The 26,770-nt window shown below is 54.3% G+C and overlaps 3 non-coding genes across 3 annotated transcripts; all 3 read left to right on the top strand.

The window, feature by feature from the left end:
* Window positions 1-790: 790 nt before the first annotated feature.
* On the top strand, window positions 791-864 carry TRNAK-UUU. Its single transcript has one exon. It is a non-coding gene; the product is annotated as a tRNA-Lys (tRNA).
* Window positions 865-7,822: 6,958 nt separating this feature from the next.
* TRNAI-AAU lies at window positions 7,823-7,896 on the top strand. The gene has a single exon. It is a non-coding gene; the product is annotated as a tRNA-Ile (tRNA).
* Window positions 7,897-22,526: 14,630 nt separating this feature from the next.
* Window positions 22,527-22,599, top strand: TRNAR-UCU. Its single transcript has one exon. It is a non-coding gene; the product is annotated as a tRNA-Arg (tRNA).
* The last annotated feature ends 4,171 nt before the right edge of the window (window positions 22,600-26,770 follow it).

Here is a 26,770-nt window from a genome sequence, read left to right as displayed (position 1 = left end):
AAAAACTTCTGGTTTTTAGGGGGAATTGAACCCAGGCCATGGCTGTTAAAACACCAGAACCTACTGCTTAAAGCACCAGGGAGGGCTGTTGTTCTCTGACAGCCAGCATTGTTTTTTTCAGCCTCCTACTTCACCAATGTCAGACTCTGAGTGCAGTTAAGCTCTGGAATAGGCTCCCAAAGGCGTCTGTGGTGTCTCTCTCCTCAGAGGTTTTTAAGAACAGGTTGAACAAACCTCTGTCGAGGATACACTGCATATACTTGGTCCCATAGACAACCTGCTCTTGCTCTATCTGCTACCTTCATCGTGTTTGGATGTAAAGGTGGGAAATGATGGAGAAATTGGCCCCTCTTTCAAGTTTAAATGTTGTAACTTCTACATCTAGACCGGGGTGGTCAACCTGAGCCAACGTAACTGCCAAACGTGCACCTTTGTATGCAACTGCTGAGTCAGTTGTGAACCTTGCTACCATTATCATTATCCCTTTGAAATAATGATGGTGATGGACACTTGGCTGTATATCCCAGAGTGCCCTGGACGTCTACAGGCTGCATTAGCCAATCCAACCATTTGGCACTTACAGATGGGCACCTCTGTATTGTGCCTGAGTCTTGTACAGCTATGAAAGGCTGGTAGATGCTGATATTTTCCCATCTTTTTAACCAGCGCTAATACCCAGCCAGGCCAGGGCTGGGAAGAGAGAGAGAGCAGCAGGTTTCCCCTATTGTGGCTGTCTCACTTTTTCTGGACTAGCTTCACCTCTGCACCAACTTGTGCTTTTGGTAGGTGACCCTGGCTAGCTCAGTTGGCAGAGCATCAGACTTTTAATCTGAGGGGCCAGGGTTCAAGTCCCTGGTCAGGTGAAAAATTTCTCACTGTGAGTATAAAAATCTGTCTTTCTGGAGTCTTGTTCAGTGTTATTCTTTCTCTCCAGGATTTTGCCTTTCCTAAGAAGGGCCTTTCTGTGGGGGGGATTGAAGGAGCAACTCCTTGACATCCCCTCTGTCCTTGCAGGCTGGAGGAATAAAGTCCTCTGGGCATATAGCATGTTCCTCCCCTGCAGACACAAACACACAGAATATTCATAAGGAATTAGAATTAGAATCCACCACTTTCCTTGGTAGCTTGTTCCTGTGGTGAATCATCCTCGCTGTTGAATATTTGTGCCTTAGTAGTAATATGAATTTGTCTTTTTTCACCTTCCAGCCATTGGGTCTTGTTATGCCTTTCTCTGCTCCATTAAGGCCCTTCAACACTTCAGTGAAATCACCTTTCAATCTTCTTTTGATAAGCTAAACAGGTTGAGCTCATTCAATAGCAAAGAGCCACCAAATGTTCTGAGGGCTGGAGAAAAATATCTTCTAGGGAAAGTGGTGGATTCTCCATCTCCTGATGTCATTTAATGAAGACTAGACGCCTTTCTGGAATGTGTTTGCCCCAAAAGTAGCTATTGTGTCATACAGGAGGCCTGTGATATGCAGGGGGTCAAATAAGATGCTCTAATGGTCTCTTCTGGCCATAAAGTCGACTAATTTCTGAAAAACTGAGTGTAGCATTGGGAGCAGCATCTGATGTTTTCCTGTCTAGCCGGCTTGCTTCCTAGAACGAACGCTCCTTGAGTGGGGTGATCCACAGGGAGTAGCTCAAACCTCCAAAGTGCCTGGGCAGGGGCAGGACATTAGCACAGCAAGGGAGGGGTGTGGCAGTGACATCACAAAGGCCTTTTGCAGGACCTCAGACTATTGGTCAAAGGTGGTGGGGAGGTGGTGACCTCACAGAGAGATGCTGACATCAGCCAGGCAGGACAGGGGCGAGGGGCCAGGGAAACCTCAGAGACCCTGTGGCTTTGCTTCAGCAAGTCTCCTTCTCCAGGTCTCTCTTTGAGGACTGAGAGAGTATTCGGGTTCAGGCACGTGAGCGCCAGGAGGAACCTCTTTTGAGTTTTCTCCTTCGCTTTTAGTGATTTTACTAGTAAACAGAAGTCCCTGTTTAGAAGGTAAGAGCCTCCTCGAGGTTTGAAACCTGTTCAGTCTGATCCATCTGGTGACCATTGAATTCTAGGCATGGAAAACACGAGCTTAAGGAGGCAGAATTTTATTGCGTACCTGGGATTTTGTCCCTTAGAATCACTGGGGTCATTAGGGTTTGTCTTTTTGGTTTCACCTTTTCCTCCATCCCTCCCTCCTTTTTCTTTGTCTCTTGCTTCTTTTGTCCTTTCTCCTGTTCCCCTCCCAACACCAGGAAGGCATTTTTCTCCAGCCCTCAGATCACTTCGTGGCTCTTTGGTCATCAGACTCCTGAACTGCAGCTGGATGTGGCTCTTGTTCTTCTGCACAGCACAGCTCCTGGAGAAGAGGGATCTGCAAATGTACATTCCTATGATCCCTTTGTTTAACTGATGAAAACATAAATTGACACTTTGAGGATTGAAACTGATTTCAGCTGATGGACAGCTTTGCTAGGTTTTTATGCATTTGGACAGCGAAATGTTGAGTGTTTACATTGATATCAAGCACTCCTGTATAGAGGAGCCCCTGAACATAATGGAGAATGGAAATGAACATGTTTTCCTTTTTTTTGAAAAAAAAGTAAGAGGGTTATAAGAGAACACGCAGGTTTGAACTGAGGACTACTTAAACTGCAGTCAAGCACTTTAACACTGAGCAATACCCCCATGACAACGGAATCATAATGTCCAGCACTTTGAAGGACAGACCCTACTTCATCGAGGTCCTTTGCCATTCCCAGACCACAGGTGGTTTTAAAAATGGGGTTTGATTAAACTTCTTAAATGTGGCAAACACCACAGCTTGCACACCCACCGATATAGCTTCTCCCACTGACATAGCTGCCACCTCTTGGGAAGTGGATTAACTGCACCCACAGGAAAACTCTCTCCCCTCAGTATAGAGGAGTGGTTCTCAAACTGTGTCAGGACCCCAAAGTGGGTCATAACCCTGTTTTAATGGGGTCGCCAGGGCTGGCATTAGACTTGTTGCTGCCTGGGGCTGAAACCAAAAGTCTGAGCCCCACCACCCAGGGCTGAATCCCTCAAGCTCTGGTTTTGCCCTCCCCTAACTGGGGCAGGGCTCAGGCTTTGTCTCCTCTGCCTGTGCTCAGTGTAGAGGGGCTTGGTGCGTCTTTCTAGGGTCAGGTAGTAAGTTGGGTTTTTTTGGTAGAAAGGGGTTGCAGTGAAAGGAAGTTTGAGAAACCCTGGCATAGAGCCTCTGAGTATGTCTAGACTTGGCTCCCTGTGGCAAATCAGACACTGAAAGTGCAGCCATGGAGACACCACACACCAGCCTTGCCTAGCAGGCAAGAATCAAACCTCCACAGACAAATGCCTGTTGCTTTCTAACCCATCTCCCTCAGCCACCACCACTTAACAAAGGGGCTTTTCTACACGATGGTTCTGGTCTCATTGAAGGGTCATTTCCAATTGTTTGCTCAGACCAGCATTAGGGGAAATGGTGCCCTGGGCAAAGCTTGTACTTTGGCACTTCCCCATTGCCCGTGGACGATCCCCACTCCCCCTTTACCGCTAGCTCCTGCACTCCCAACCCTTGCACCTCCTTCACCCCTAACTCTTGCCCCCTCCTGTGCCCACTTTGCCCTTAACTCCCTGTGCCACCAGCCATTGCCCCTCTCCTGCAGCCCCTTCACATGGTTCCAGTGCTGGGGGCCCCGCACTTGTTCTCCCTTTCCCTGGGCTTTGGCATCACTAGCCCCTGCTTAGCGAGTAGGGTTCAGTGGTCCCCAAAAAGTGGGGCATGACTCCTAGGGGGACACAGAGGAACATTCATGGAGTCAATGAAATCAATTGAGCTTCTTCAGTCTCTCGCTGCAGATATTTCCCTTGTTTTTAATGGCAAAAATCCTGATCTTTCCAATGGGAGCTGCTGCTTCAATGTTCAGTTTGGGGAGGGATTTGGCTGCACTCAGAGATCTGCCCGCGGGTTACAATATGCGATCCGAAGGGTCGAACGCAAACAGCGTTTAGATGGGACCGTTAGTGCCGCCCCCGTGTGGCCAAAGGTTAGAACTGACCAGCAGAGTTTACAGCTGGAGCCTGGGACGCTCCTGAGCAAACTGGGCAGGAAGCCTCTCGCGTGGGACCCTCGCTGTGCAGCCGGAGGCGGAGGGAAGCTGATTGTCAGGGCTCAGGGCTGCACCCTGCCAGGCTGAGCCGGTGTCTGTGCTAAGCTCGGCATCAATCAGGTGATTCTGGGAAGTTCACCCTCCACCAAAGGAGGGTGAAGCAGGTCACCCCTGGAGCAGGGTAAAGCTGCAGGGTGAGAGTGGGGTTGCTGCCCCTGTGAACAGCTGCTGTAGCACCGCCTGGGCAGGACAGGGAGAGCCAGTTATACCTCCCCCCAGCCTGTATCGGGGAATGGGAGCACTCACACCCTGGGGACCCACCCAGCAGAGATCTGCTGGGGGGGAGAGTGGCACCCACACACCCAGGATCTTGTAGGGGGGGACAAGGGCATCCACACTCCGGGATCCTCTGCAGAGGGACGGACACCCACACACCCAGGATTCTGTATGGGGGGCAGAGGTACCCGGACACCTGGGCGGGGGATAGGGGGCACCGAAACGTCCGGGATCTTACCTGGGAGGACAGCAGCACCTGCAGCTCGACATGAGACGGGGGCGGGGGGAGAAGGAGCATTTCCCAGTTCCAGGCTGTCCCCGTCTGGCCAAGGCACAGAGCTCACAAGCAGAGTTTAAAGCTCCAGCTGCCAGGCTGTGAAAAAAGCCGGGCCCTGTGGCTGGTGCCTGTGATCCCAGCTCCTGGGGAGGCTGAGGCCGGCGGATCGCTTGAGCTCAGGAGTTCTGGGTTGCAAGGGGCTGTGCCGATCGGGTGCCCGCACTAAGCTCAGCATCAATATGGTGATCTTGGGGGAGCTTGGGGTCCCCAGGTTGCCTAAGGAGGGGTGAACCGGCCCAGAACAGAAATGGAGCAGGTCAAAACTCCTGTGCTGATCAGTAGTGGGATCGCGCCTGTGAATAGCCCCTGCAGCGTAGCCTGGGTGAGACATGGTCTCTTTTTATACAGACACCCCCCACAGAGCCTGCAGGGGGGGATGGGAGCACCCACACGCTGGGGATTCTGACTTGGGGGGGAGGGACGCACCCAAGCAACACGGATCTGGAAAAGGGGAACAGAGACACCCACAGATCCCGGATGGGGGCAGGCAGGGGAAACCCACTCCCTCCACACAATGTTCTTATCTGGAGGTGAAGCCAGGGAAACCACATGGAGGATTCTTATCTGGGGAACTGGGGGGACCCACTTACCACCAGAGATTCTTAAGGGCAGGAGGAACAGGGACTCCCACCTCTGGAGCATGGGGGTGGGTCGCCTGCTGGGATCATCTGGGCATATTTCACCTCGTCAGTTCCCTGCCATTGCCTTGGGGGCCCCTTGTTCGCTGCCTCTGGTACCCAGTTTAGCCTCCTTCCTGAGGGCTGAAACGCTTTGATCTGTCTAAGGTCTGTGGGATCAATACGTGTCATGGTGTAATTCTGTGTTATTCGGGGGTCAGACTAGCTGAGCTAATGGCCCCTTCTGCCCTTAAACGCCATGAAAACATTTCCCTGGTTTCTCCTTGCACCTGACAGACACCACGGTGAGGGGCCCGATAGAAGATCCTGGGCACAGCGCTCTGGCTCTTACTTTACTTGGGGACGTCAGCGCTTTCCTAGCAAAGCTGCTGCTAAAGCGCTGGATTTGGGGAACTGTTCGGCTCTGATTCAGAGATCTGCCTGCGGGGTGTGAACATGCCACGAGGAGTGGGAAACGCAACCAGCACCGGGAGGCGTTGGCTGAGCTCCGGGCTGCCCCCGTGTGGCCAAAGCTTAGAACTGAGCAGCGGAGTTTAAAGCTGGCGCTGGGAGGAACCTGAACACGCGGGGCACGAAGGCTCCTGCGTGTAACGCTTGTTGGGTGGGCAGCTGAGCATAGCTGATTGCTGGAGTTCAGGGCTGCACCCCGGAGTGCTGAGCAGGTGTCTGTGCTCAGGTTGGCCTCGCTATGATGGTTTCTGGGAAGTTTGGGGTCACCAGTCTCCCTAAAGAGAGAGGAGCCAGGTCAGCCCACGAAAGGAGGCCGGCAAAACTCTGGTACCAAGTGGCAGTGGGACTGCCCCTGTGAAGAGCCGCTGCAGTCCCGCCAGGGAGAGCCGGTCTCTCTTTATGCAGCCCCCGCCCATTCCTCAGGACAAGGGTTGTGCTCAAAGATCTGTGCCCTGTGTTTTCACCTCCATGTGAAGCGCACAGTGCAAATAACCCTCAGCACATTAGCTCAGTTCCAGGCTCCACTTCCACCAGCTCAGGCAAGATGGTGCAGAGGAGCCCCTGGGTGGCTATGGGCCTGGGGAGGATGGCTTTTGATTTTTCGGCCTGACTGCTACAGGCAGCAAGGCCAAAAGTCAGATGGCCGGCTCTCCCGTCCACCATGCTCATCAGGACCCCTTAGTCAACAGGCTCGGAGAATGCGGGAATCGCCCCCCACTACCTCTCGCATGCAAAGCGAGCGCTCTGCCGCTTGAGCTAATTCCCCGCAGCTGGCCTGACTCTCAGGCACCGGGCAAAAAAAGGCAAGGGCTCTGTGGCCTTAAGCAGAACACAGCCTGAAATGGGGGTGCGGGGGGTGTGCTACCCAGAGCTGGGGAAGGGCGTCCGAGTCCCAGCCACGCTCCTCGGCACAAACACCAAAGCTCCCTCCCTGGAGTGTGTCTGGGCTGAGAGTTAGACCCTGAAACAAGCACCAAGCTTCAGAAGACAATGCAGGGATAGATCACTTGATGATTGCCTGCTCTGGCCATTGCCTCTGAAGCGCCTGGCATCGGTTACTGTCAGAAGACGGGATAGTGGCCTAGCTGGACCATCGGTCTCACCCAGGAGGGCCGTTCTTATCTTCACCACTTTCCTCTAACCCAAGCAAAGCCAGGAGCAGGCCCAGCTCAGCAACTCTAGCAGACTCCCTGGCCCCCGGCCCAGCATACAGCAAAACGACCCTGCCTCTGCCAGGATAAACAGCCATCGACTCCCTCTTCCAGACCAACGCAGCCCTTCCCCGCTTTGGCTGTCTCCAAGCTGTCTGCATGCTCTGCTCTGCTCCACGGCTGCCATGCTGCCTGAGATCAGGAGGCTGCGAGGTCTCACTGTCTCAGCTGAGCTGGTATCGCATGCCACCCCGCCCATCTCCTCATTCCCTTCATGGACCCCTGGGATGTGAGTAATTCTGTATTTGAGTGGCTCTCCCTCCCGGCCAATGAGCTTGGCGTAGACTAGCAGGGAGGGAGGAGGAAAGGGATTGTGCTCCAGTGAGAGCTCAGAAAGAAAGGTGCAGGTCCCCCACTAGAGCCCAGCCCAGCAGAGCAAAGCAGAGCAGAGCAGGCTGGAGAATGTGTGTCTGGGTCTGACTACTTCTCCCATGCTCTTCCATTTGAGCTAACTTCCCCCAGCTGTCTCCAGCCTCCCAGTCAGCGCAAGGGGGAGAAGGGCTGGGGAGGAAGAGCTTTGTGCTCTGCAAGGGCTGGCTTTTTGGGAGGCCAAGCGGGGAGAGGGATGGAGGCCACTGGAGGAGCTGAGCCGGCTTCTAAAAGAATGTCCTGGGGTTGCCTTGCCGCTGTAGAATGCGGGCATTGATCCTGCTGCCTCTCGCATGCAAAGCGAGTGCTCTACCACTTGAGCTAATTCCCCTACCTTGGCAGGTAGTGTCTCGATCCATCCATTCGATAATGGAGGCCACATCGTTCCCCGCACCAGCCAGTGACTCCTTCCAAAAGGGTCAGGCAAGGAAAGGCTTGCTGTCAGCCAGCTAGCTCAGTTGGTTAGAGCATGGTGCTAATAATGTCAAGGTCATGGGTTCAAGCCCCATGCTGGCCACTCGGGGAGAGTGGCTTCTGCTCTTTTGGCTGACTGCTAGGGGTGGCAGAGGCCAAAACCAAGTGGGCCAGGAGTGGGCAAGAGCCCTGCTGGGCGCAGGTGCCGGGCAGGACCAAGCTCCATGACACCTCCTTGGGCTCCCCTCCCTGGGCACCTCGCTCCACCTGCTGCCTGAAAGGAACTTGGAGACGGGTGAGCCCGGCCGGCTGCCTTCCAGGCTCATAGGAGGCCAGGCTTGAGCTGCCCGCCCACAAAGCCAAAATCGCAGGCCTGCCGGCTCGCCCCCATTGGCCACAGGGGGTTGACCTGATGGCCCGAATTCTTGCCGGCCGCCAGCTCCACCCAAATGTACCCGACGCCGGATCACGCTCCCCAGCCCAAGCCACAGAGGAAGGCTTAATACTCGGCACCCCAACCTAGGGGAGAGGCTTCACACTCCGCCGGTGCAGGGTGACCTTTGGGACTTCCCTGGATACCATCCTCCCACCGCCCACAGCCAGACCCCCCAAGCCCACCCCTCCGACAGGAAGGAGTAGGAGGACCACTCCGCCCAGGGGCACCACCACTCAAAGTCAGCTTCACTTGCTTTCTCTTCTACCCCTTTCCTCCCAAGTTATGCGTGCCTCACGGGAGCCGGCCCTGGGAAAACGCAGGCACCGCACTCTGACTGGCGCAAGCCAAACGCCCACACCGAGAGTTTAGCACGGGCTCTTGAGGCACTGGAGGAACCCCATGCAGACGCACTGACGGAGCTAAGCTTTACGGCCAAGGGCCCTACCTGTGCAGAAAGCCAACTTGCTTGTGAAAAAGACTCCTCTTTCGGCTCCCCTTCCAAACTTCCAAATGCCTTCAAATGGGAAAAAAACACACACTGAAACACCCAAACGGTCCTAACACTGGGTTCAGGACCCGCCAATCAGAGTCTGGAGTTCTGCCCATGGTGTCTGTACTATTGACAAACACTAATTGCCACAATCTATTTGAAGCAGGGTCAGTATGAAGTCTACCCTGCCACCTGTTGGTGATCAGTTGTCAAGGCCTTTTGGGGCTGATGTCATTTTCATGGTTACACCCACCCCGGATTGCATGATGGGAGTGCTTTTCCAAATGGTCATTTCAGCTGCTGTGCGATGCCCAGTCTCTTTGTTATTAGGCCAGGAGTAATCCAGTGTATTTTCCTGTTGATTTTGGATCAAGGACAGAGAAACTGTACCTGGCATTTGAGGCCTGAGAGCGTCACCCTGGCCTGAAAAGTACTCACTATTAAGGGGTATGGGTTCCTAATGGCAAAACATAGTGGGAGTTTGGATTGGTTGTTTATTGGTCTCTTGTATGAGCTAGGGTTGTTGATATTCTTGCTGGTGTGGAACTACAGAGGTGGTTTTGAAGTTCTTCAAATTGTTGTTAGTGTTGTAATTGTTTATCCTAAGTTTATGCCATTAGATCTTTTTCATGGTGTATTTTGTTTCTGAGGGCTTGGCTACACTTGCAAGTTGCAGTGTTGGTGGAGGCTTTTCAGTACTGCGATTATTCTTTGTCCACACTTGCAAGGCACATCCAGGGCTGTGCACCTGTTGGGGTATAAGGAATGCAGCGCTGGTGATCCAGTGCTGCTCATCAGGTGTGGACACACACCAGTGCTTTAATTGGCCTCCAGGGAATAAGGAGATATCCCAGAATTCCTGTTCAGCCACTCTGCTCATCAGTTTGCACTCTTCTGCTCTGGCCTCAGGTGACCTGCCCTTTAAGTGCCCCGGGAATTTTAAAAATCCCCTTCCTGTTTGCTGCAGCCAGGTGTGGAGTGCAATCAGTTAATCTTTCCAGGTGACCATGCCTCCACGCGGCAAACGAGCCCGAGCATGGAGCAATGGCGAGTTGCTGGACCTCATTAGTGTTTGGGGGGAGGAAGCTGTGCAGTCCCAGCTGCGCTCCAACTGTAGGAATTATGATATCTTTGAGCAGGTATCAAGGTCCATGCTGGATAGGGGCCATGATCGGGACGCGCTGCAATGCAGGGTTAAAGTAAAGGAGCTGCGGAGTGCCTATTACAAAGCCCGCGAGGGGAACCGCCGATCCGGCGCTGCCCCCACGACCTGCCGTTTTTACAGGGAGATGGACGCGATACTTGGGGGTGACCCCACTGCCAATCCGAGGACCACGATGGACACTTCTGAGCAGGGTGGGGGACAGGAGCAGCAGGAGGAGGAGGAGGCGGGGGGGTGGAAACCGTGAGTGAAGCTACTGGGATAGGGGAAGACACCCCAGAGTCCCAGGAGGCATGCAGCCAGGAGCTCTTCTCAAGCCAGGAGGAAGGAAGCCAATCGCAGCAGCCAGCAGTTGCTGAAGGACAAACAGAGGAGCGAGTTACCGGTAAGCAACTTTTATTTTCAGGGTAGAAATGTTTCGGGAGAGGAGGTGGGGTTAGGGCTGCATACATGCATGCCTAGATGTGGAATAGCCCATTGATGTAGTCTATCACATCGCGGTAATCGGCTGCAGTAATCTCCTCAAAAGTTTCAGCCAGAGCGTGGGCAATGTGCCTGCGCAGGTTTATAGGGAGAGCCACTGTGGTCCTTGTCCCAGTCAGGCTAACGCGTCCGCGCCACTGTGCCGTGATGGGTGGGGGGACCATTGCTGCACACAGGCAAGCTGCATAGGGGCCAGGGCGGAATCCGCATTGCTGTAGAAGACCTTCCCGCTCTTCCCTGGTGACCCGCAGCAGGGAGATATCTTCCAGGAGTAACTCCTGTGGAAAATGTTGGGAGACTGTTTAGTGCAGATCCCCCATGCAGCTGTTTGCTGTCCCCAATGCACAGAAACCCCTGCACAGCCCTGAAGCAATCTCAGTACCCCTTACTCACCATTTCCTGTCTCCTGTTGTGTTATGTGTGGTCTTATTTGGTATGGGAAAAGAATGCTAAAGTGAAAACTGAAAACTCCTTCAGTGTGTGGGAATTACTGTTTGGATGAGATAATTAACAATGCTACCATGTTAAATGTTGCCATTTTTGCCTTCAAGAAGTGACCTTGACTGCTGGACTGCCCAGATCTACCACAGCACAGAGACTACAGAATCTGAGGAAAAAGCCTCGAAAAACCAGGGAAGACATGCTGAAAACAGTTATTGATCACTCTGCTTGAGAGAGTAAACAGCTGCAGGAGTGGAGAGAAGGGGACAGCAGGATCCGCCAGAGACATTGGCGGAGAAACGCTGTGGCAAAGAGGAAAAGCACAGACCAGCTGCTAGGCATCCTGGCACGCCAAGCGGACTCTCTCCAGGCACTCGTAGCCATGCAGGCAGAGCAGTCCCGTGCTGCCCCACAGCCCCCCCATCCCAAAGTTTATTCTTTTCTGCCCCAATGTTAGCTCCAAACCCCCTTCCACAGCATCCAGGTTCTTACCACCACCAGCTGCCTCCAACACCTGTATGTTCACCAACCAGCCCTGAGAACTACGACCCTTACCCTCTGCACTCAACCCCCATCACCATGCAGTATATGCACCCTGAAGTGCAGCAGCCATTGCACAGCACTGCAGACAGGACATATGCAAACTTGTGACTGTACAGTTCACCAACCCACCCCCCTGCCCTAGGTTCCTGAAATGTTGTGTGTCTGTCAATGAAGTATTTTTCTTTTCAATAAAATAAACCTTGGCTTCGAAAACAGTCTTTATTATTGCAGATAGTGAAAGATACCTTATCCCAGTAAAGAAACAGTCACTGGAAATCATGTTAGGGATAATAGAATCCTAACAGTGTAACCACTGCACTTCACTCCCATGCAAGGCAGCAAACATTACTGTTGGCTTTCAGCCTCAAATTCTTCCCTCAAGGCATCCCTAATCCTTGTAGCCCTGTGCTGGGCCTCTCTAATAGCCCTGCTCTCTGGCTGTGCAAATTCAGCCTCCAGGACTTGAACCTCAGTGGTCCATACCTGACTGAATGTTTCACCCTTCCCTTCACAAATATTATGGAGGGTACAGCATGCGGATATAACCGCGGGGATGCTGCTTTCCCCCAAGTCTAGCTTCCCATACAGGGACCGCCAGCGGGCTTTTAAACGTCCAAAAGCACACTCCACAGTCATTCGGCACCGGCTCAGCCTGTAGTTGAACCGGTCCTTGCTCCTGTCAAGCTTCCCTGTACAGGGTTTCATGAGCCAAGGCAGTAACGGGTAAGCGGGGTCTCCAAGGATCACAATGGGCATTTCAACGTCCCTTACTGTGATCTTCCTGTCTGGGAAATAAGTCCCTGCCTGCATCTTCCGGAACAGGCCACTGTTCCGAAAGATGCGTGCATCATGCACCTTTCCAGGCCAGCCTGTGTAAATGTCAATGAAACGCCCACAGTGATCCACAAGCGCCTGGAGAACCATAGAGAAATACCCCTTCTGATTAACGTACTCTGATGCTAGTTCGGGGGGGCTCCAGAATAGGAATATGCGTCCCATCTATCGCCCCTCCACAGTTAGGGAAACCCATTTGTGCAAAGCCATCCACAATGTCCTGCACATTCCCCAGAGTCACGGTCCTTCTTAGAAGGATGCGATTAATTGCCCTGCAAACTTGCATCAAAACGATTCCAACGGTCGACTTTCCCACTCCAAACTGGTTCCCGACCGACCGGTAGCTGTCTGGAGTTGCCAGCTTCCAGATTGCAATAGCCACCCGCTTTTCCACCATCAGGGCAGCTCTCAATCTTGTGTCCTTGCGCCGCAGGGTGGGGGTGAGCTCAGCACACAGTCCCATGAAAGTGGCTTTTCTCATACGAAAGTTCTGCAGCCACTGCTCGTCATCCCATACTTCCATGACGATGTGATCCCACCACTCAGTGCTTGTTTCCCGAGCCCAAAAGCGGCGTTGAATGGTGCTGAGCATTTCCGTGAATGCCACAAGCAATGTAGTGTCACACGCGGCAGGCGACTCGATATCGATATCATCGTCGGACTCCTTACTGTAACTTTGGAGCTGAAGGAATAGCTCAACTGCCAAACGTGTTGTGCTGGCGACACTCATCAGCACAGTCCTCAGCAGCTCGGGCTCCATTTCCCACAGAAATCGCGATTCACAGACAGAGAGTAAAAAACAGAAAGAGACTCACAATGGCGCCAAACGTGGCCGGAAAAACTGTAAATGCTGGGATGTGAAGCGATGCACCACGGGGCGTTGGGACAGGAAGCGGAATGACCCGCACCCTTCCGTCCCCTTCCCACAACCCACAGCGCCAAAATGGGACAAGGTGCTCTGTGGGATAGTTGCCCACAATGCACCTCTCAGTACAGCGCTGCAAATGCTGCAAGTGTGGCCACACACCAGCGCTGTCCCTACACGGCTGCATGACCAGTGCTGTAACTCCCAGCACTGCAATTTTCAAGTGTAGCCAAGCCCTGAGAGGTAAAAGACTGCTCTGTGTGTGGTGTTATGGAGTGAGATAGCAAATGTTAGTTGCAGAGGTGGTGCATGTGCTGCAAAAATCATCCACTGCCCCCTGCCCTGCCCCGGTCTTAGAGTCCATAATTTGCATAAACCCACCCACTGATCTGTGACTAACAATCTTGCTCTGCTAACTCTTCCAGCAAAACTTTTCTGCCAGGTTCTCATTCAGCAGTATATACCCACGATATTCAACTTTTAAGTGAGATCAGAGATGACCTGTTTAAGTGTAACTAAACTGTCTACTTATGCCTCAAAGATTCTAAGGGTGTAGTATAACACATTATTTGTAACAGGATAATAAATAATTCTATTTTTAAATTAAAGAGAGAGGAAAACCATAAAACCTGTATTTACAGATTTAAAAAAAATCCCATGGTAAACTCAAAAAATGACTTTCAATCTCTCTTAATTTGCTATTGTTTGGAACCCATGTCCCTTGTCTAACGATTTTTATGTAGGTTCGGGTGAGTCCCGAAATCATGAGCTGCTAAGTACCGTTCTACTGTCCTTGATTCATACCTCTGTGAATTACCCAGATTGGTGGGAAACACACTCTGTGCATTACCGTGACTGGTCCGTGGGTGTCACTGCTCCTAGAAGGCAGACACACGCTGTGCATTACGCCACCTGGCCACTGGGTGTCATTGCTGTATTAAGGGAAACATCTTCTGTGCATTACTCTGTATGACCAAGAGGTGTCACTGCTGCTCCAAGGGAAACATGCTCTGTGTGTTACCCTGATTGGCCACTGGGTGTCACTGCTGCGCCAAGGGAAACACTTTCTGTGCATTACTTTGATTGCCCACTGGGTGTCACTGCTGCGCCAAGGGAGACATAAGAACGGCCAGACTGGGTCAGACACAAAGTCCATCTAGAGCAGTATCCTCCTGTCTTCTGACAGCGGCCAGTGCCAGGGGCCCCAGAGGGAATGAACAGAGCAGGGAATCATCAAGTGATCCATCCCCTGCCACCCATTCCCAGCTTCTGGCAAACAGAGGCTACAGGCACCATCCCTGCCCACCCTGGCTAATAGTCCTTGATGGACCTGTCCTCTGTTCATTTATTTAGTTCTTTTTTTTTTAAACCCTGTTATAGTCTTGGCCTTCACAACATCCTCTGGCAAGGAGTTCCACAGGTTGAACTCAAGTGCCTCTGGAGGGACGCAGCTTCCCAGGCACGCAGATCCTTCCCTTCAACGTGCACTGGATGGACATTCCAAACACAGCCCTTTCCAGGAGGGAATGCGCTGCTTTTGGACCCTGGCGCCCAGCAAGAAGGCCTGGGACTCTTTTTCTGACGGATGGACCACACCGACTTGCCTTTACCAAGCAGAAACTAAGGACCGGCCGACGGCTCTCTTTGCAAACGGACGCCATCAGACTGAGCCATGAGGCGTGCTGCAGGATAGCCCCTCCCCACCAAAAATTAATGCCGTGACCCGGATTTGAACCGAGGTTGCTGCGGCCACGGCGCAGAGTACTAACCACATACGATCACAGCCAGGTGCTGGGCGAGCAGGCAGCAGCCCAGTGCAAAATGCTCAGCTCTGCGCTCTCGGGGCGGCCACCTACGTCGCCGGCGGGCACGGGTATTTCTCAAGTCTGCCCATTACAGTCACAGGTAAAATGCTGAGCAAAGGAAAAAATAGAGGAAGCCAATCCCATGCCTGTCCCTTTTTCTGTCTTCCTCCACCCCTGGACCAAGTCCCTCCCCGTTTGTCTGGGCCATTGTACTATACTATACTCCCCACTATACTCAAGAGGATAGGGGACCTGGCCAACCTCGCGGGGGGGGGTGGGACAGACCATGGGACGAGGTGGCCGGAAAAGGTTTCTGTGGGAGAAGGGGTTCCTGTACCGAGAATGGGCTCCCCCAGGGAAAATGGAGTCGGGGGGATCAGGAGGCAGCTGGTGGTACCCCAGAAGTATCGCCACCAGCTGCTGTGCCAGGCCCATGACATTCCCCCCTCAGGGCACCAGGGAGCCTGGTGTACCCAGCAGAAGCTGCTACAGAGCTTTTACTGGCCTGGGGTCTTTACCCATGTCCGGCAGCACTTCTGCTCCTGTGACTTCTGCCAGAGGGGGAGAAAGGATTTGGACTGCACCCTTAGCAAGTTTGCAGATGACACTAAACTGGGAGGAGTGGTTGATACGCTGGAGGGTAGGGATAGGATACAGAGGGACCTAGACAAATTAGAGGATTGGGCCAAAAGAAATATGATGAGGTTCAACAAGGACAAGTGCAGAGTCCTGCACTTAGGATGGAAGAATCCCATGCACTGCTACAGACTAGGGACCGAATGGCTGGGTAGCAGTTCTGCAGAAAAGGACCTAGGGGTTACGGTGGACGAAAAGCTGAATATGAGTCAACAGTGTGCCCTTGTTGCCAAGAAGGCTAATGGCATTTTGGGTTGTATAAGTAGGGGCATTTCCAGCAGATCGAGGGAAGTGATCATTCCCCTCTATTCAGCACTGGTGAGGCCTCATCTGGCGTACTGTGTCCAGTTTTGGGCCCCACACTACAAGAAGGATGTGGAGAAATTGGAGAGAGTCCAGCGGAGGGCAACAAAAATGATTAGGGGGCTGGAACACATGACTTATGAGGAGAGGCTGAGGGAACTGGGATTGTTTAGCCTGCAGAAGAGAAGAATGAGGGGGGATTTGATAGCTGCTTTCAACTACCTGAAAGGGGGTTCCAAACAGGATGGATCTAGACTGTCCTCAGTGGTAGAAGATGACAGAACAAGGAGTAGTGGTCTCAAGTTGCAGAGGGGGAGGTTTAGGTTGGATATTAGGAAAAACTTTTTCACTAGTAGGGTGGTAAAAACTGGAATGGGTTTACCTAGGGAGGTGGTGGAATCTCCTTCCTTAGAGGTTTTTAAGGTCAGGCTTGACAAAGCCCTGGCTGGGATGATTTAGTTGGGTTTGGTCCTGCTTTGAGCAGGGGGTTGGACTAGATGACCTCCTGAGGTCCCTTCCAACCCTGAGATTCTATGATTCTATGAAGGCCCGGGACAGGGGGAAGATGGCTTTAAGACCCTTGCCCCACCCCGAGGAGCCTGTCCAGAGGGGGGCCAGGGTCAAAAGGGGTGCTCTGAACCGAGAGAGCCCGAATCACAGCCCCCCAGACTGGAACATGGGGAGAAGGCCCCAGCCCAGCGGGCACCCCAGGGGTACTGGGGTGGGGAAAGGGCACGGGTGGCATAAGGCTTCCCCCCTGCAACCTGCAAGTGCCCTCGAGTCCCCCCGACCTACAGGGGGGCAGGAAACTGGAATGACCTGGGGTAACTCTTCCCCCAGAACGGGGGGGGACCCTGGGGCAGCCATGGGAATGTAGGTGGGTTCGAACTTCCCCAGGTCACTGGCTGGAGTGACCCCGCTCAGTTCGGTCTCGAAGGGGGGAGAGGTGTTACGAAGTGGGACTGTTCGTACTGGGGGCTGGGAATGCTGGGTGCAGGCCTCTAAGTATCTAGCAAAGCAGAAGGCCGGTGCAACCGAATGCCTGACACTCTGTCTCCTAGCAACTGATGGCCCAAGCACCTCCCCTGCAAAGGTGCATCTAAAGGTATTGGAGACAAAGGGGTCAGGTGACCTCCTGGCCCGGGAAAGAAGCTGGGCAGAGAGGAGGGGCCGGAGGGGGTTGGGCAGACTGGAGCTGGCTAGGGAAAAGAGGGGAGGCAGAGAGAGAGGGCTCTGATCCCCAAGGGGGGTTGTGGCGCTCCGGGGCCCCAAGATGGACCTAACAGGGGGGATCCTGTTATCTGTGCCTGCAAGACCTGTGTTGGACTGTGTTCCTGTCGTCTAAATAAACCTTCTGCTTTACTGGCTGGCTGAGAGTCCTTGTGAATCGGCAGGGAGCCCAGGGGTGCTGGGCCTGACTCCCCTACACTCCGTGACAGACACCCTCCCCCTTCCACACTTCAGACTCTCCTCATCACAAACTCACCCACGGCCCCTTTGGCTTCTCAAGCGCCTCTGGAGGGACGCAGCTTCCCAGGCACGCAGATCCTTCCCTTCAACGCGCACTGGACGGACATTCGAAACACAGCCCTTTCCAGGAGGGAATGCACTGCTTTTGGACCCTGGCGCCCAGCAAGAAGGCCTGGGACTCTTTTTCTGATGGATGGACCCCACTGACTTGCCTTTACCAAGCAGAAACTAAGGACCGGCTGACATAGGCGGCAGGTTTGTATAATTTTTGATGGGGCCCAAAATGTTGGTGCCCCCCCGCTCCCACCCTGTAAGCCGATATAAAATGAAGCTACAACGCGTCAGCGCCACAAGATTACAAGGGTCAATTAAAAGTGGAAAGTCAGAAGCAGCACTTGCCTACTTCAATATACGGTATTATATTTTGTTGTACCTGTTGTGATGAAGTGGGAATGTTCTTAATATTTTCTCTGAATACTGTGTGGGTGCCTCAGTTTCCCCTGCAAGATGCTACTTGAAGGTGTTGGGGACAAAGAGATCAGGTGGCCTCCTTGTCCGGAAGAGACACAGAGGCCAGAGGAGGGAGTATCAGTTTGGAGCTGGTTGTGGAAATGGGGAGAGACCCAGAACTTGGTTCTGGGCTGCCCACCCCGCAAGATGGACCTGACAGAGGGGTTCTGTTTTCTGTACCAACAAGCTCTGTTTAAACTGTGTTCCCATCATCTAATAAACCTTCTGTTTTACAGTCTGGCTGAGAGTCACATCTGACTGCGGAGTTGGGGTGCAGGGACCTCTGGCTACCCCAGGACCCCGCCTGGGCGGACTCACTGCGGAAAGTGCATGGTGTGGAAGGGCATGCTGAATGCTCTGAGGTCAGACCCAGGAAGGTGTAAGCTTCTTGCCCTGGAGACAGTCTGCTCAGAGAGGAGGCTCCCCCAGAGTCCTGACTGGCTTTGAAGGAGTGGTTCCAGAGCATCCCAGCATCCCCTTCCACCCCATGCACTTCCCAGAAGTCCGCACAGGCACTAACACTCCCTCTTCTGGCCTTTGTCAAGAAGGCTAACAGCATTTTGGGCTGTATAAGTAGGGGCATTGCCAGCAGATCGAGGGACATGATCATTCTCCTCTATTCAACATTGGTGAGGCCTCATCTAGAGAACTACGTGCAGTTTTGGGCCCCACATTGCAAGAAGGATGTGGAAAAATTGGAAAATCCAGTGGAGGGCAACAAAAATGATTAGGGGGCTGGAGCACATGACTTCTGAGGAGAGGCTGAGGGAACTGGGATGGTTTAGTCTGCAGAAGAGAAGAATGAGGGAGGATTTAATAGCTGCTTTCAACTACCTGATAGGGGGTTACAAAGAGGATGGATCTAGACTGTTCTCAGTGGTAGCAGAGGACAGAACAAGGAGTAATGATCTCAAGTTGCAGTGGGGGAGGTTTAGGTTGGATATTAAGAAAAACTTTTTCACTAGGAGGGTGGTGAAACACTGGAATGGGTTACCTAGGGAGGTGGTGGAATCTCCTTCCTTAGAAGTTTTTAAGGCCCGGCTTGACAAAGCCCTGGCTGGGATGATTTAGTTGGGAATTGGTCCTGCTTTGAGCATGAGGTTGGACTAGATGACCTCCTGAGGCCCCTTCCAACCCTGATATTCTATGATACTCTAAACTGACCACCAAATTTAAGTTGCGGGTTTTTCCTGTCAGGTGAGGACTCTGGGGCAGGGCTGGGGATAAGGAACTTGGGGTGCAGAAAGGCTGCCCCAGGGCTAGGGCCAAAGAGGACTCCCCTCCACCCTCCCTGGCAGCAGCAAGCTCCAGGGGAGGGACCCCTCCTCTCCCCCGCAGTTCACTGCACATGCTCCTAGGGTCCCTCTCAGGTCCAGAAAGCCCACTCGGCTCCCCTATGGTGGGTACCGAGGGGGGAGGTTGCCATCACGTATGGCCTCCCCTGCTGCCACCCCTCACCATAGCCTCACTGGGGATGGGGCTGCCCCTTGCCCAGCATGGTGCAGGAGTGGGGACTGCAGGGTGGTAGCTGGGGAGGGGCAGAGTATCACAAAATTCACCCAAGCCCCAGCTGCACAGGTCTAGGAAGCTCCCCTCCCCAGTGGTGTAGCCAGGTTCTAACATCAGGGGGAGCGAACACGTAAAAAAAGATGCCAGCCAACATATCCAATTACTAATCAGGTAGTTCTATAACAGGCTATAACAGGCTTCCCTGGACCCCATCACCCCCTGAAGCACAAGGTAGGGGTAGGCACCACCATGTTGTGCAACAAACACTTGACAAAATTACTGGACTTAGTGATGGACAATGCGGGCAGGTGGGTATTATGTCATTCAATCATTCAACCCATAAAATTGCACACATTTTGCCTCAGTGAAATTAAATATCCAGAGAATTACTGGGCCTGTGATGATGATGATGGCCAGGGCTTGCTCACCTGTGGCTCCCCCTCCCTGTGCTGTGGAGGCACAGCCAGGCAGGTCTGCATCTGCAAGCAGGCACCCTGCCTCAGGTGCAGCTCCCATGGGCCCTGATAGCCACTAGACTGGGAGCCTCCCGGCCAATGGAATGGGCTAGGCTGCAGGGTGGAAGGCAAAGGGGGAGATTGTAGGGAGCTTTGGAGGAGGGGAGGCAGTGGGGGAGGGGAGTGGGCTGGCACAAAGGGGAGGGCTCTCTGGAGAGGAGTGACAGGGACACAGGGGTCATTGGGAGTCTCTCGAGGGGGCAGAGGGTTGTGTGGGTCTCTGTGGGGCAGGGGGCTGTGATGGGCGGAGCCAGCTGCAACCTGGTCTGCTCTGCGGGGGGTGTTGCTATAGTCCCCTCAGGAAGCCCCTCCCCAATCCTGTGTATTTTATACCAGCCCCGGGGTGCCCATTGCTGCTCCTTTCCCCGCCCACGGCTCCATCTGTCTGTCCCCACAACCCCCCAGCTGTGTCCTGGTGTGTGTCTGTCCCACAACCCCCTGGCTGTGTCCTTGTGTCTGTCTGTCCCACCACCCCCAGCTGTGTGTGTCTGTCCCACAACCCCCCACCTGTGTCCGTGTGTCTGGCTGCCCCCACCGCCCCCAGCTGTGTGTGTCTGTCCCAGAACCCCCCAGCCATGTCTGTTTGTCCTCACCAACCCCCCACCCCGGCTGTGTCCTTTTGTCTGTCTGTGCCCACCACCCCGGCTGTGTCTGTCTGTCTGTCCCCACCACCCCGCTGGCTGTGTCCTTGTGTCTGTCTGTCCCACAACCCCCCAGCTGTGTCCGTGTGTCTGGCTGCCCCCACCACCCCCGGCTGTGTCTGTCTGTCCCATAACCCCCCCAGCTGTGTCCTTGTGTCTGTCTGTCCCACAACCCCCCGGCTGTGTCCTTGTGTCTGTCTGTCCCACAACCCCCAGCTGTGTCCTTGTTTCTGTCTGTCCCCACCACCCCCTGGCTGTGTCCTTGTGTCTGTCTGTCCCACAACCCCCGGCTGTGTCCGTGTGTCTGGCTGCCCCCACCACCCCCAGCTGTGTCTGGCTGCCCCCACCCCACCCCGCTGTGTGTGTCTGTCCCACAACCCCCTGGCTGTGTCCTTGTGTCTGTCTGTCCCACAACCCCCAGCTGTGTCTGTTTGTCCCCACCAACCCCCCCTGCCTGGCTGTGTCCATGTGTCTGGCTGCCCCCACAGCTCACCGGCTGAGTCTGTCTGACAGGCACAGACCCTGCTGCTCGCTCTGCCCAGGGCTCAGCCGCTGCCTGTGGCTCGCTCCCCCTCCCTGCTGTGGAGGCGTGGCCAGGCAGCTCCGGCACCGCCCCCGGCAGCTCCCATTGGCTGGGGTTCCCAGCCAATGGGCTGTGAGCCCAGTCGCTGCTGGGGCCTCTCCCGGGAGCTGCCGCTGAGGTGAGAGCGCCCGGCAGTGCGACGCGGGGACCCCCGAAGCACAGGGCCTGGGGCCCAAACATTGGTGGAGCTGGGCCCAGCTTCAGGATTATTGGTGGGGCCTGGGCCCCACGGGCCCATAGAACTCACCGCCTATGTGCCAGGGCCCTGTCGAAACTGTTCGAATTGGGCCCCGCACTCCCTAAAGCCGGCCCTGAGCACAGGCAAAGCAGAGGATGGTTTTGATCTATCAAGCTCTGGGTTACAGGCCTAGCACACGTCTGCTGCACCACTCTGCTGGCGTCTCACTCACAGTCCCCAGCACCCAGTCTCCAGCATCCACACTAGCACCTTGCGAGCTCTAGCGCTGGCAGGCAGATGCACTGGTTTTTGCTGGTGCTACCAGCAGGGGATCGGCGTCATGTACCACCCAGCCTGCCGGGGGCTCCAGGAAACACATCTGCAGGCATGGCCACACTCTGAGGCCACCAAAAATATTGTGATGAGACCCCCTGCTCCAGAGCATGGAGGGGGAAGCACCTAAGGCCAGCGGACAGCCTGGGCTGGGCAGATGCTCGGAGCAGAGCACCAGAGGGCTGCACTGGCTCCCTTCTTAGCAGCAAACTATCAATTCCCCTGACCCCTGAGACCGCAGCCTGCCGCTAAGGGTAGCGCCCACTGGGGGTTAACAGACAAACACACTGACCCATTGCACCACAGAGACACATGAATACAAAACTGCTGTTCCCAAGGCTGCTGCCTAGCAGACTGCGCACCTGCCTGCCAGTGCTCGTGCTCACCAGGTGTAGTGTGGAGGCTGGAGGCTGGATGCTGGCTGTTACTTGCAAAAATCCAGCAGAGTGGTGCCGCAGGAGCGTGCTGGGCCCATCACCCAGCAATTGATGGATCAAAACCATCCTCTGCTAAAGATGTGCTTGTTTCCTTTCCCTCTGGGCCTTCAAGCGAGGCGGTGACCAGGAGCCTGGGCCATGAGGCAAGAGGTGGCTGAGGCGGGCGGCTGCCTGCCAGGGAGCTCCCCGGCACCTCTGGCTGCCTGGGCTGAAGGCAAGAGGCAGGCCTGGGCGTGGCGAGGGCCTCCTGTCCTGGAATGAGGCTGCAGTGCTTCCTGGTCCCCTTTTCCCACCCACACCGGCAGGCGGCTGCTGCGGGAGAACACGAGGGAGGCTCTCGGGATGCTAGGCAGCTCTGTGTGGCTGTCAGGGGAAAGAGCCTTCTTCTCTAAAGATGGCTGGCAGAAAGGTGGTGCTCAGCTCTGTAAGCGATCTGCCCAGTAGCCTCACTGCCAGGGGATGCAGACATTTCTGTAAGGTGCAGAAAGAGGGTATTTGACGTCCAAGTTAATATGAGAAATATGCATTTAGGAGATGGAATTTCCATTCTTCCATCAGGGCCCCAGTGGCCTAATGGATAAGGCAATGGCTTTCTAAGTCAGAGATTGTGGGTTCAAGTCCCATCTGGGGTGAAAAAATGCCTTCTTCCTGTATACTGCAAGGAAACCTTGGCCTTATTTTCACCAAGGAAGCTGGGAGATGTCTGAATACAAAATACTGAATCTTGGGGAAAATCCCTCAGAAATGGCATCTTGACAAATGCTTTCTAAACCCATCAGTAGCAAACAGTTAATACTAGTGTTTGTTTGAGACTAGAGGGAAGGGGAGTGTTTACTCCAACACCTCAGTGAGGGAAACAGAGGGAAAGAGCAAGGCTGTTCTGAAAGAGAAGGGATCTGTCTGGAGACAAAGCAGCCCCTGAGAATGAGCAACGGTGTGAAAAGAAGAGGTTCAAATGTGTGTTAGATGTTAGTTAGTGTTAGAGGGTTTATCCCTTCACCCTCCCATTACCGGGTCCTTCTTGCGTACACACAGAGCAGCAATACCCAAAGTCTGAAGGTGCAAACAATGAGATGTTTATTGGATTAAACTTGTAGCAAGCAATGATTCCAGTTTCCTTCCTCGGTGTCCCCATCCCAGCCCTGACGTCACAGAGCCTTGCCTGTGTCCCTGTTCCCATTCTCCCCCTTAGCAAAGCATAGGCCATATGGTGACACATTTCCTGATAGGGCCAGGCATCAAGGTGGAAGGTGTTGATATTCCATTTGTCCCTGTGCGTAGTGCAGTGCCCTGCACCTTCTCTTGTACGGGCGTGCCACACCGGTTCCAATTAGTGTTCCAGACTTCCCACTATAGTGGGCCCAGGAAGGTTGGGTCCAAGTTGTCTAGTACAGGGGGGAGGGGCTTACTCCATTACTTCTCGGTTATTTCCATAGGCAACGTAACACAAGTATACTTAGCAATACACCAGCCGCTGTAACAATCCACAGCAACACCGAGAGACCTGAGCACTGCCGCATGGTCCAACATCCCGGCCACCACCAAAACACCTCCTCTCCTCCTTTGACGGGGTCAAGCTCTTAACATGCCCAGTTGCTGGCAGCTGCAATACGCTGCCGCTGCAGGTTTTCGTGCTTTTGTCCATATCATAAGTCCATTGAATGTCCACAGAGAAATGGGTTATTGTCCAAACCAACTTAACCACGTGGTGTGGAATCAGGCCATATGCCCTGGTTTGATTATTCACAGCAGTAAGATTCACAGGTCTATCTGTGCACCAAAGCCCAGAGTGCAGCATGTAGTGTGGAATTTGGTTAGGGGCTGGTGTAATTGTGCCCCCAGTAATATGTACATTTCCAGCAAAACACCTCATACACAGTACACCCAATTGTCCACCCCTTGCCATGGGCCATTGGGTGTGCTCCTCCATGGCCATCAGGGAGGGGCACATTCAAACATCTTCCCTGGATTTACACCATTTTACACACCCCTCCATTGATTCCCAGCGAGCAAATCCCCTTCTCATTATTCCCATATGGCTTGTGGGGCCCACCTTAGCTGCCGATTCACTTCCAGATACCACGGTGGCTATTACACAGGTGCTGGCCTCCTTGTCGAGCATTTTGAATTTCCATACATATCTTCCCCCAGGTCAACCTTTTGAAGCCATCCCCACTCATGTCATGAGGTTTTTCTGTTCATTGAAACACAACAATGCTAACAACAAGACAAACACCACAGACAAACAACACAAAACATAGATTCATGGTATTATGGGTTATTCTTTTGCTGGTGCCAGCTTGCTTGTAGAGTGTCTGAAAAACAAAATAAACAATTTCCACCCCTCCCCCCCGTTGGTGGGGACAGATTAGTGCTTAATAATAATACCACTTCCTTTTACAAATGTCCTTGCTAATTGCAGGAAAAACAGAATAATTACCTCCAGGCTGTCCTTACTGTGGTCTATCGTCAGATAGTGAATTACCCCACTCGCGGGTCATTTATGAAATTCATGAGGTGGTGTGCCTCAGTGTCCCCTCTTGTACAACAGACCCAGTTTGCAATAGTTTCTCTGCTGTACTAAGCTTTAAGTTTATTCTCAGGTGGTGAGAGACAGCTTTAGATTTAGCTTTATCACTGTACATACACACACACATTCCTTAGGGTTAACCTGTCCCCCTTATTTTCAGGCTTGACTTGTTTTTTCACCTCCCTTTCCTGGAGGGCCACAATCTGAATCTTCCAGTAGCTTGTTTGCTGACCAGATGTATTCATTATTTGCAGCTCCTTTATGCTGCTACTTATGGGCAGATCTCTCCTTCCACCATCAGCTAGGTAATTTGCATTCATACAGGCTTTCGGGCTTGCTTTTGGATCCAAAGCTATCAGCAAGGCCGGCTCTAGGCACCAGCCCTCCAAGCATGTGCTTGGGGCGGCACTTTCTAAGGGGCTACACTCCGCCCTGCCTTTTTTTATTTTTATTTTTTATTTTTTTGCTTGGGGCGGCATTGCCCGGAGCCAGCCCTGGAGCAGCCACTCACCCGAGCCAGGATCCACGCCCCCTGCCCAGTCCAGCAACGCCCTGCCCAGCCCACTCTGGCAGGGAAATGCGGCGCCACCCGGAGTGGCAGTGGCAGCAGGACCTCGCCTTCCTCCCTGCATCCTGGGCCCCACTTCCTTCCCTCATACATTCCGGGAGCCCCTCTCGCCACCGCCTCAGCCCAGGCTCGGCTCCCCCTCCCTCCTCATCTCCTCACACACTCCGGGAGCCCCTCGCACCATCGCCTCAGCCCAGGTTCGGCTCCTCCTCCCTCCCCGTCTCCTCACACGCTCCGGGAGCCCCTCTCACCGCCGCCTCAGCCCAGGTTCGGCTCCCACTCTTTCCCTGGCTCCTCACACACTCCAGGAGCCCCTCTCACCGCCGCCTCAGCCCAGGCTCGGCTCCTCCTCCCTCCCGGGCTCCTCACATGCTCCGGGAGCCCCTCTCACCGCCGCCTCAGCCCGGGCTCAGCTCCAGGGACCCCGCCTCCCTCCCTCCCGGGCTCCTCACAAGCTCCGGGAGCCCCTCTCACCGCCGCCTCAGCCGGGGCTGGGGAGGGAGGGAAGCGGGGTCCCCTGGAGCCAAGCCCGGGCTGCGGCAGCAGTGAAAGGGGCTCCTGGAGTGTGTGAGGAGATGGGGAGGGACGGAGGGAGCCAGGGTCCACTGGAGCCGAGCCCAGGCTGCGGCGGCGAGAAGGGCTCCCAGGGTTGGGGCCACCCAGAGGGGGCAAGTGGGTCAATTTTCCCCAGGCCCCGGGCCCCGCAGGGGCCCTCACGAGTATGTCGGAGGCTCCCCCCGCCTCCGTCTTCGCCCATCCCCCGGTGTCTCAGCTGGTGGGGGCGGGGCTGTGAGCTGCAGCCGAGTGGCGGGAGGTCAGGCCCCGCTGGAGACACCAGGCTGCTGCAGTGCTGTCGGGGAAAGAGGGTAAGCGGCATGGTAAGGGGCTGGGGCCGGGCACCCCCTGACCCCATCCTCCCCACAGCCCTGACCCCCAGCTCCGAGCCCAGCCCCTCTGAGCCGGGCACCCCCTGACCCCATCCCCCTCAGCCCCGACCCCCAGCTCCAAGCCCAGCCCCTCTGAGCCGGGAACCCACCCAACCCCATCCCCATCCTCCCCACAGCCCTGACCCCCAGCTCTGAGCCCAGCCCCTCTGAGCCGGGCACCCACCCAACCCCATCCCCATCCTCCCCACAGCCCTGACCCCCAGCTCTGAGCCCAGCTCCCCTGAGCCGTGCAACCCCCCGACCCCATCCCCCACAGCCCTGACCTCCAGCTCCGAGCCCTGCCCCTGTGAGCTGGACACCCCCTGATTCCATCTCCCCACAGTCCTGAGCCCAGCCCCTGTGAGCTGCGCACCCCCCAACCCAGAGCCCAGCTCCCCACCCAGCCCTGGACAAGAGCAGCACCACTCCCAGGCAGCAACAGCCCATTGGCACCAACCATCACCATCACCCAGCAACAGCCTATTATGTAATTTCAAATGTAGACATACCAGTAAAGCATTTAATGTTTTTAAATCATGTATTTAGTGTATTTTCAAATTATTACAAATTAATTTTTGAATGTATTTCACTAGTTATATTTTACATTTCCAAATACATGTTACTATAGTATTGCAACTTTTTTTTATGGAAGGGGCCCCCAAAATTGCTTTGCCCCAGGCCCCTGAATCCTCTGGGCAGCCCTGCCCAGAGTGTGTGAGGAGCTGGGGAGAGAGGGAAGCAGGCTCCCCTGGAGCCGAGCCCGGGCTGCGGTGAGAGGG

The sequence above is a fragment of the Mauremys mutica genome, unplaced genomic scaffold (genome assembly GCF_020497125.1).
Source record: "Mauremys mutica isolate MM-2020 ecotype Southern unplaced genomic scaffold, ASM2049712v1 Super-Scaffold_100099, whole genome shotgun sequence".
NCBI lineage: Eukaryota > Metazoa > Chordata > Testudines > Geoemydidae > Mauremys > Mauremys mutica.
The sequence above is the reverse complement of the archived record's forward strand: the minus strand, read 5'-3'. Positions and strand labels throughout refer to the sequence as shown.